Source organism: Cricetulus griseus, chromosome 4 (genome assembly GCF_003668045.3).
Source record: "Cricetulus griseus strain 17A/GY chromosome 4, alternate assembly CriGri-PICRH-1.0, whole genome shotgun sequence".
Lineage (NCBI taxonomy): Eukaryota > Metazoa > Chordata > Mammalia > Rodentia > Cricetidae > Cricetulus > Cricetulus griseus.
In genome coordinates, this window is record NC_048597.1 from 179,226,596 (window position 1) to 179,235,336 (window position 8,741).

At 48.7% G+C, this 8,741-nt stretch overlaps 1 protein-coding gene across 2 annotated transcripts in view; it reads right to left on the reverse strand.

Moving 5' to 3' along the window:
- The window catches only part of Tln2 (talin 2), a 420,162-nt gene extending 411,971 nt beyond the window's left edge, over nucleotides 1-8,191 (reverse strand). Inside the window, exon 1 of one of the 2 annotated variants that reach the window (XM_027411263.2) lies at nucleotides 8,044-8,191. The gene's annotated coding sequence lies outside the window, so the exon portion shown is untranslated. The remainder of the gene's footprint in view (nucleotides 1-8,043) is intronic. The other variant, XM_027411262.2, reaches the window with a different exon arrangement.
- Between the last annotated feature and the right edge of the window lie 550 nt (nucleotides 8,192-8,741).

Below are 8,741 nucleotides of genomic sequence, written 5' to 3' on the forward strand. Positions count from 1 at the left end.
AGGAGAGGAAGGAGACAGCTCTCCAATGGTCAAGTGGGCTCTGGGAATGAGTGATTCTCAAGAACACTGACTGAGGTCAATGACAAACACGTCAGACAAGTCAATTTGTCATCTTCAACCCAGTGTCAAAAGTTACCAAGAAGATGGCTTAAGAGCCCCTCTTCAGAGATAAAAACGAGAGAGGCAGCCATTTGTCTCCTCTAGCCATCCTTGGCAGATGCTTTCTGTCACTCAACAAGTATTTAACAAGGGTGTGCTCACCCATTCAGTACCTAGCCCCTCATTCCCAGCACAAGACCTCAAACTACTGCATCCTGATATAAAATTGGGAAGGGCAGTATTACTCATTATCCAGGCCTAATTCTGGAACTGGAAAGAGTCCATCACTCATTAGAATTGTTTGGGTAAGTGTTTACTGTATGACAGGCATTCATTGTTGCAGACACATGGGGATCCAGTGGCAGAACCACTGGAATGTGGTGTGTGTGTGTGTGTGTGTGTGTGTGTGTGTGTGTGTGTGTGTGTGTCTGTGTGTGTGTGTGTGTGTGTGTGTGTGTGTGTGTGTGTGTGTGTGTGTGTGTGTGTGTGTGTGTGTACATGTGGTATGTTGAGGTCAGAGATCAATTTGGAGTGGTGTCATTTCTCAGGAGTGATCCACCTAATTTGTTTTTGGGGTGTTGTTGTTATTGTGGTTTGTTTGTTTTTGAGACAGAAAACTTTTTGAGACTATGTAACCATGAATAACCTGGAACTCCACATAGACAAGGATGGCCTCAAACCTGCCTCTGCCTGACCAGTGCTGGGCCTGAAGTTGTGATCCACCACACCCATCCATTTTAGCATTTATTTCACTATTTATTTATGTTTATGTGCCTGTGTGTCCTGTGTGCATGTATGTGCATGTGGGGGTGGGGTACCTTTGAAGGTCAGACTGATATTAGATCCCCTGGTACTGAGAACCAAACTCCAGCTCTCCAAAAGAGCAGCAAGCACTCTCAACCACTGAGCCATCTCTCCAGCCACAACACATTCTTTCTGGGGACAGGGTCTCTCACTAGCCCAGGAGCTTCAGGAGTAGACCAGGCTGGCTGGCCAGGGAGACTCAAGGATCCTGTCTCACCTCTCCAGCGTCCGGATTACAAGGACACAGCACCACACCAACTAACTTCTACATGGGAACTGGGGGTAGAACTCTGGTCTTCACACTTGTGCAGTAAGCACTTTGCAGACTAGAAGACCTCCAAAGCACTTGGGGCTTTATGCCACAAGATTAATAAAATCTCATACTTCATATGATGGAATGTTAAAGTTATGGATTCAAGAAAGGAAGAGGCCTGAGACAGAAGTAGTGATAACCATTGTGACCTCTTAGGAGCAGAGAGTATTGCAGACTCCTAAATGAAATGTTTCATGAAGCCACAGTTCCAGCTTCCAGAAGTCAGAAAGATTAGATCAAACAAGAGAGAGGGCTGGAGTAGCCAGGGGCAGATTCACTTGGGAAGAGACTGTTCCAGAAAGGAGGCAATCAGCTGACTGAATCGTGCAGAGAGGCTGGAGATGCTGAAAGTGCATCCCTGGACTCAGTCTTCAGATGCTGTTGATGCCTTAAGAATGTTTCTTTGAGCCCAGTGTGGTGGAGCACGCCTTTAATCCTAGCACTCCAGAGGCAGAGGCAGGCAGATCTCTGAGTTCAAGGCTAGCCATGAAAGTTCCAGGACAGCAGAGGCTAAAAGCTGCTGTCTCAAAAATAACAGCAGCAACTGTTTCTTTGGATTTTTTTGTTTTAAAACTTGTTTATTTCTTAATTGTGTATATGTATGTGGTAGGTTTGTGAACATGAGCACAGTTGCCCACGATGTCCAGACTAGAGTATCAGATACCCTAAACTAGAGTTAAGGGTGGTAAGCTGTAGGTGCTGGGAATCAAATCTGTTTCCTCTACAAAAGTCTTGGCCACTGATCTATCTCTCCAGTCCCTTAAGAAATGTTTGCCCTTGTCACACACCTATAATCCCAGCACTCAGGAGGCAGAGGCAAGGGAATCTCTGTGAATTAGAGGCCAGCCTGGTCTACAGAAGACAAGCTCAAAGCTACACAGAGAAACCCTGTCTCAAAAAAAAAAAAAGGAAGGAAGGCAGGGAGAGAGAGTGGGGGGGAGGGAAGGAAGGAAGGAAGGAAGGAAGGAAGGAAGGAAGGAAAAAAGAAAGAAAGTTTGCCCAAAGGAGTAAGGCAAAAGCCAGAGGAAAGTGGGAGAAAGAATGAATGAGGAAGTCAGGCCTGATAGCGCACACCTTTAATCCCAGCACTTAGGAGACAAAGGTAGGGAAGTCTCTGTAAATTCAAAGCCAGCCTGGTCTACATAGCAAGTTTCAGACTGACCAGCCAAAGAATACATAGTGAGTCCCTGTTTAAAAACTAAAAATAAATGAATGGGGAAGAAAGTGAGTCAGAACATGACAACACTTTAAAAAATTTTTACTAAAGGGCTGGAGAAACGGCTTAGTGTTTAAGAACATGTTTTGCTCTTACATAGGACCTGGGTTCAGTTTCCAGCATCCATGTGGTAAACTATAACCACTTGTATTTCCAATTCCAGGGAATCCAATCCCCTTTTCTGGCCTCCTCAGACACAAGGCACACAAGTAGTGCTCAGACATACATGCAGACAAAACACTCATACACAGAAAACAAAACAGTTCTTTAAAATATTTGCTAATAAGGGAGAGCAGAGAAACAGGGGGTGAAAGGGCTAGGATACAGGGTCAAGGGGCTACACATGCAGATGGTACTTGGGATGAAGATGCTAGAGCATCTCCAGTGAAGACCACCTATCAGAGATGGACTCCTATAGTACATATGGAAGGGAATAGGAGATGCCTACAGAAGGGCTAGGAGAGAATGAATGGCAGGGCAGATGAGAAATCCCCACTAGTCAGTCAACAGACTCAATACAGGAAGATGATGGGACTAGTACGCAGTTGCATCTTAGTGAAGGAAGTCAAGCACCAGCTGAGAGCAATTTCAGATGAGAAGCACCGTGGGTCTGGCAGTGTCAAGAGGCCCCTTGGGATTCATGGTCATACATCAAGAGCCTGGCAGTGCAGATGGCCATGTGGCTTCTCCGCCCAGGCTCATTAGCCAGAGGCTAGGGCAGTGAAAGCAAAGCAGAGGGCAAGTCTAATCAAGGGTGGGTTACTCAGCAAAGTGAGATAAAGGTCAAGGGTCAAGGAGGTTGAAGGTGTTCAGGAACCTGACCTGGATACAGAGGAATGAGAACAAGAATCAGGTCTTCTCTCCTAAAACAAACAAACAAACAAACAAAAAAAAAGTGAGTCTCTGTTTTGTTTTGTTTTAATTTTTATTATATGTGTATGAATGGGTTTTGTGGGTTTTTGTTTGTTTGTTTCTGCCATTGTGTTTATATGTGCATACCTGGCGCCTGCAGAGGTCAGAAGGAATCAGATCCACTGGAAATGGAATTACTTATAGTAATTAATGAGATGCCACATGGGTGCTGGGAACAGAACCTGGGTTCTGTGAAAAAGCACCAAAAGCTCTTAACCTTGGAGCCTCTCCAGCCCTCATCTGCTTCTCTTGTGGGAGCTGCTGGTTCTTCCTTTGTGCACCTTTGATAGTTCTGTGCTCCAGTAAGCTATTTAATCACACTTATCTCCTCCCCACCTTATCTACTAGATAAACACAAAACAAGAGCACTACCCTCAGGGATGTGATGTGTGGGGTGAGGGCAGGGTTGTCTTATCAGAGGAGCAAGATAAACCCCCAAGAGCTTTTACTGTGTAAATGAATGGAAGGCACAGAGAATTCTGTTTGTGAAAGCCAAAGGCAGAAGAGTAAAAAGGAAACAGGAATGTTTGTGAGTTGCTCTAGGCTCTTAGAACAGTATAGTAGATAGAATCACTAGGTAGAAATGGAATTGTTGGTTAAGAACAAAACAAACACGTGCTCCTGAGGGGGACTCTGGAAATCCACTGTGAAATGTGCTGCAAACAGAGCTTAGAGCAACACGTGAAGGAAGGTTCTAAAGACCACATGTTCAGCTCCCCCTCAATTGCCATACAAATGGCAAGTGCCAGTAAGACAAAGATTACTGAGGTGGTCAACCTCCATATTTCTGGTCTTCTTCACTTTTGCTTTACCTTCCAAGACTTCCTTACCTTTTGAGTTTTGCCTGTTTGTTGGGGAGGGGAGCATCAGGGAAGTTTGGAAGAGTTTGACTTTAGGGAAAACATCTGGTTAAACCCACCACTTATCCCCATTATTTGTAATAGATGTGTTTGGCTTATGTTTTAGCTAGCCTTGTTATTAAATATAAAAGCAATAGGATTAAAAAGTTCTGAATGCGTAAATACTGTAATTAAAAGGGTACCAGTTAGGTTTGTTAAGCTATAATTCTAGAATGCTGGCCTCCTTGTCATATTTTTCTTCTTGTCTTTAAATATTTTTGTACCTAATAAAAATTGTTTTGAATGATTTAACTGTTTTTAGTACTTCCTGTTAGTCAAACACCACCCAAAATCCCCAAGAAAATATTCTGACTCAAAAGTCCTGGAGCAAGAATGTCACAGATCACAAGTTACAGACACTATCCTAAGAGAGTGGGCATGCCACATGACATGCACGCGCGCGCACACACACACACACACACACACACACACACACACACACCACACACCACCTGTCATGTGGCCTGGTAAACTGATAGGCAACTTTCCAATTCACAAAGGCACTTTTCTAATCCCTTTGAAGTTAACAAAATCTTACTGGGGCAAAAAAAAAAAAAAAAAAAAAAAAAAAAAAAAAAAAATCAGGCACTTTGATCAAGCTATGAAGTTACAATAGTAAGAACCAGACAAGAGACGGCAAAGCCCGGTTAATAATACCCACTGAAAGAGGCGCACAAAATTAAATAAATATTAAGGCAGTACAGTTGTAATTAAATATTAGAGGATCTAAAATAAAGCATCTTTGAGGCTGGTGATATGCCACAGCTAGCTGGAAAGGGCACTTGCCACAAAGCCTAATGACCTGAATCCAATCCCAGAAAGCCTCATGGAAGAAGAATTGATTTCTCCACCCTCTACATAGGGTGCCTTGTGGCAATGACCCACCAACCCCCCCCCACACACACACACACAAAATAGATAGCTATATATACAAAGAAATGTAATTGTTAAAAACTTTTTTAAAGCTCTTTTAAGTTAATTTTCATTGCATTGCATGTGAAAAAATATGCAGCACATATACAGACTTGGCTCCTCAGTTAAGGGCATCCACTGCTTTTGCAGAGGATATAGGTTTGGTTCCCAGCATCCATGTTGTGGTTCACAGCCACCTTTAACTCCAGTTACCATAGGAAGCAACCCTCTCTTTTGGCCCCTGTACATTGGAGCTAGGCACATGCAAATAAAAATAAATAAATTTAAAATGCCCTCTAGGAAACAAAGTTGACAAACAAATCTGAATATGGTGAATTTTCAACACGCATAGCCTATACCTGCGCTAAATAGCAACTATAAAAAGAATCAAGTTTGGAAATTTTTATTTCTCCCTTGGAGATAGCCTGAAACACAAAGCCCCAAACTGAGACCCTCACAATACCATACCATTTCCTACATAAATGAAAAGGGGCACAAGGGCACAGGGTAGACAATGACTAAGAACCCTCTGCGTCTGGGATTCAGGGCACCACCTGTAATCTAAGCCTATAAATTTCAATTTAAATGAAGGGGGGCGCTTTCAGCAGCTAATTCTCTCCAACATGAGCTATTCTAATTTTGGACAGGTGTTATCTCAGTCTTTTCCACTCTTGTAGTGTTCAAATAAAAGAGCAAAAGGTATTCTTTCATGCACACAACCACCCCTTCTCAAGGCCAGTTGTCACATCCACTCTTCCTCCTGATTTTCTGCACAGAGATCCCCATGGTGCAGATCAAAGAAGATACAACCTTGTAAACTGAAAGGGTAACTTTCACGCTGGAGGCACTTAATGAAGTTCATGGGTGACTGCTGATCTCAGGGGCACATCTCCCTAATGAAAACCTCTGCTCCTCCACCTCCCCACCCCCACTCCTGTTAGGTTTCTACGGTCCTTCCCGGAATGTCTTCCAATGATGAAGACCCCAAGAGCTGACACGACCTCTCTACTGTGACAGTTTCATTAAGACACCAAGGAGAAAAGCTAACAACACATTCCCGGCACTCAGCCAATCACAGGTCAGCAAACACACTCTGCCCTGCCCCTTCACTACAAAGCAGAGGTCACTATCTGTGTAGAAAAGTAAAGATTCCCCCACAGGACCACTTCTAATTAAGTCACTACCTCCTGGAGCTAGGACATCGAGAATGTCAATTCCCTCGATCATGGGCTCTCAGAGTCAAAAGTGTCACGTTGAGCACCAAAGTGCTCGCAATTACGTGTTTTTTGGGGTGCGCTTCCCCGGGACACTATCCTACTCTTCTCTCTTTAATTGTGTCCTCTACAACAGCTTTCCCGTCCTCTGGAAAGAATCCGGACTTAGTTTTCATTAACCTTCCTTTCCTTTCCTTCCATCTCTGCCACATTACCAGCAGCAAGAAAACAAGTTTTCCCACGTGTCACCTGAAGCCCCGACTTTGGGGAACGCCCCCCTTTCCTCTGCCAGCCCGCGCCACAGTGAGAGCCCTGCACACAGCCACGGGGTCCTTCTCCAGTAGCTTCCACAAGCCAGGCGACTACAGGAGGCTTCAGGCTGATCCACATAAGCCAGGCCTTCACCCCATCTACGAACCTTGTCGCGTCCTCTCCAGCCATGAGTGAGCTCCCGCGCCAGGTGGAACACCCCCAAGAGCCTCGGTGCTGGGGGGAAAGAGGTGCCGAAGGAAACGCTCTGCAACGTGCGCGGGGCCGGGGGAGCGGCGGTGCGCACGGCTCTGACGGAGCGCTGGCGGCGGTGGCCTAGGGAAAAGAGGGGCGTGTGCTCTGCGCCTCGCAGCCCCAAATGCTACGACTCCGCTGCACCGTGACGCCCGCGAGCCGCACGCTTCGGTCCCCTGCGCCTCTCTTCCCCCCCAGACCCGGCCTGGGCGACACGCTGCAGACTGCGCGCCCTTGTGGGGACAGCCGCCTCCTAGCTCGCCCGGGCGCGCAAACTTTCCCAGCGACAATCGCTCCGGCCTCCCCCGGGGGGCTTCGGAAAGTGGGCGCCCCCTTAGCTTCTGTAAAACCCACTGAAAATATGGCGCCCTCGAACGTCGTTTCTTGGGCCCCGAATTGCTAGTCTTCAGGTCCCTCCCGATCCCCGCCGGCGCGAAATCTCAGTTCCAGAGGGTCGGGAAAGAGACGAGAGGCCGCCGCGCTGGATCCAAACCCTGCCCTCGCTCTCGGCCCCGCGCTTTCCCCGAGCGGTCGGTGGCCAGCAGCTGCTAAGTGGCGAGATGACCAGGGAAAGGGGGAGTCGTGTAACCCGCAGGTCTCAGAGTCGGGCGCTGGGAAGCAGCCCCGGGTGCCTTTCGCCGCGAGCCGGGGCTGGAGACTTGTTTGCAAAGTCGGGGAAGCCAGTGCTGGAATGAAGCCGCTGTGCCCTCCGCCAACTCTGTCGGCGCCGGAGACCCCAGCCAGGATCCCGGGGACCCTACGGTGCAGACCGGGTCGCTTTTCCGACCCCTTTACCGGAAACCCGAGGAAGGAGCCCAGGAGGGGATCAGCTGCCTAGGGCTAGGGATCAGCTCTCCGGCTCCGGCTGGAAGACTATTTGCAAAGCCCGGCACCCGGGCTAAGTGCGGCGAAACCTACATGTGCAATAGACAGGTGCATTCGTTGCAATTTATTTTTCTTTTCTTGCAAAAAAGAAAAAAAAAGCCCTCCTAGGAAATGAAATCTAGAAGCTTGACAAGGTTTGTCTACATTGACATCACTTACGAGATGCAAACCCGAGAAGAAAACCACCCACATATTCCTTCTGGAGAGGGGAGGGAAAAGGCACTAGAAATCCTGCAGCGCGCATGCAGGCTGGAGAGCAGGGTAGCGCCACGCGCCGCGCCTTACCGCGGGGATGCAGCTACTGTCTCATTGCGGAGCGCCAGCTCCCGAGTGCAGCCGGCTTCGCTCCCGCTGCGCCTCCGCCGCCGCCACCGCCGCCGCTGGCTCCGGGCGCGGAACCGGAGCCGAGGGCGAGGGCGAGCGCGAGCGCACGGCCCGCGAGCGCCGGGAGGGCAGGAAGCGCGTCATCACTGGGGGACGGCGCGGCGGAGCTCGCCACCCGGCTCCTGGGTGTCCGCATCCCGGGCGCGGGATGGGGGCGCGCGCGGAGATGTGGTGGAGCCAGGGTGGAAGAGGCTCAAGGGACACCCCCCGCTGCCCCGGACACTGGGCTCCGCTCTGGGGAGGGATGAGGCGGCTTGGGGACCAGGCGTCTGCTGAGATGGGGCCTGAGTCCTCCGAGCGCCTCTCCCAGACCACCGGCTGGGTACTGGAGGTTTCCAGGTTGGATCCAGTCCCGCGGGTGGCGGGAACCCACAGGAGTCTGAGTCCTTCAGCAGGCAGACACACAAACCCGCATGCCAGGTCACTTGAAATTAGGGAACGAACGATGGGTAGCAAAGGGCATGCACTGGTTTGGTTTGGTTTGGTTTTTAATTTCAGACGGTGTCTCACTATGTAGACCAGGCTGGCCTCAAACCCTGTCTTCTGAACGCAGGGATTAAAGACCTGCGCCACCACACCCCGTTGGCTTGCTCTCTCTC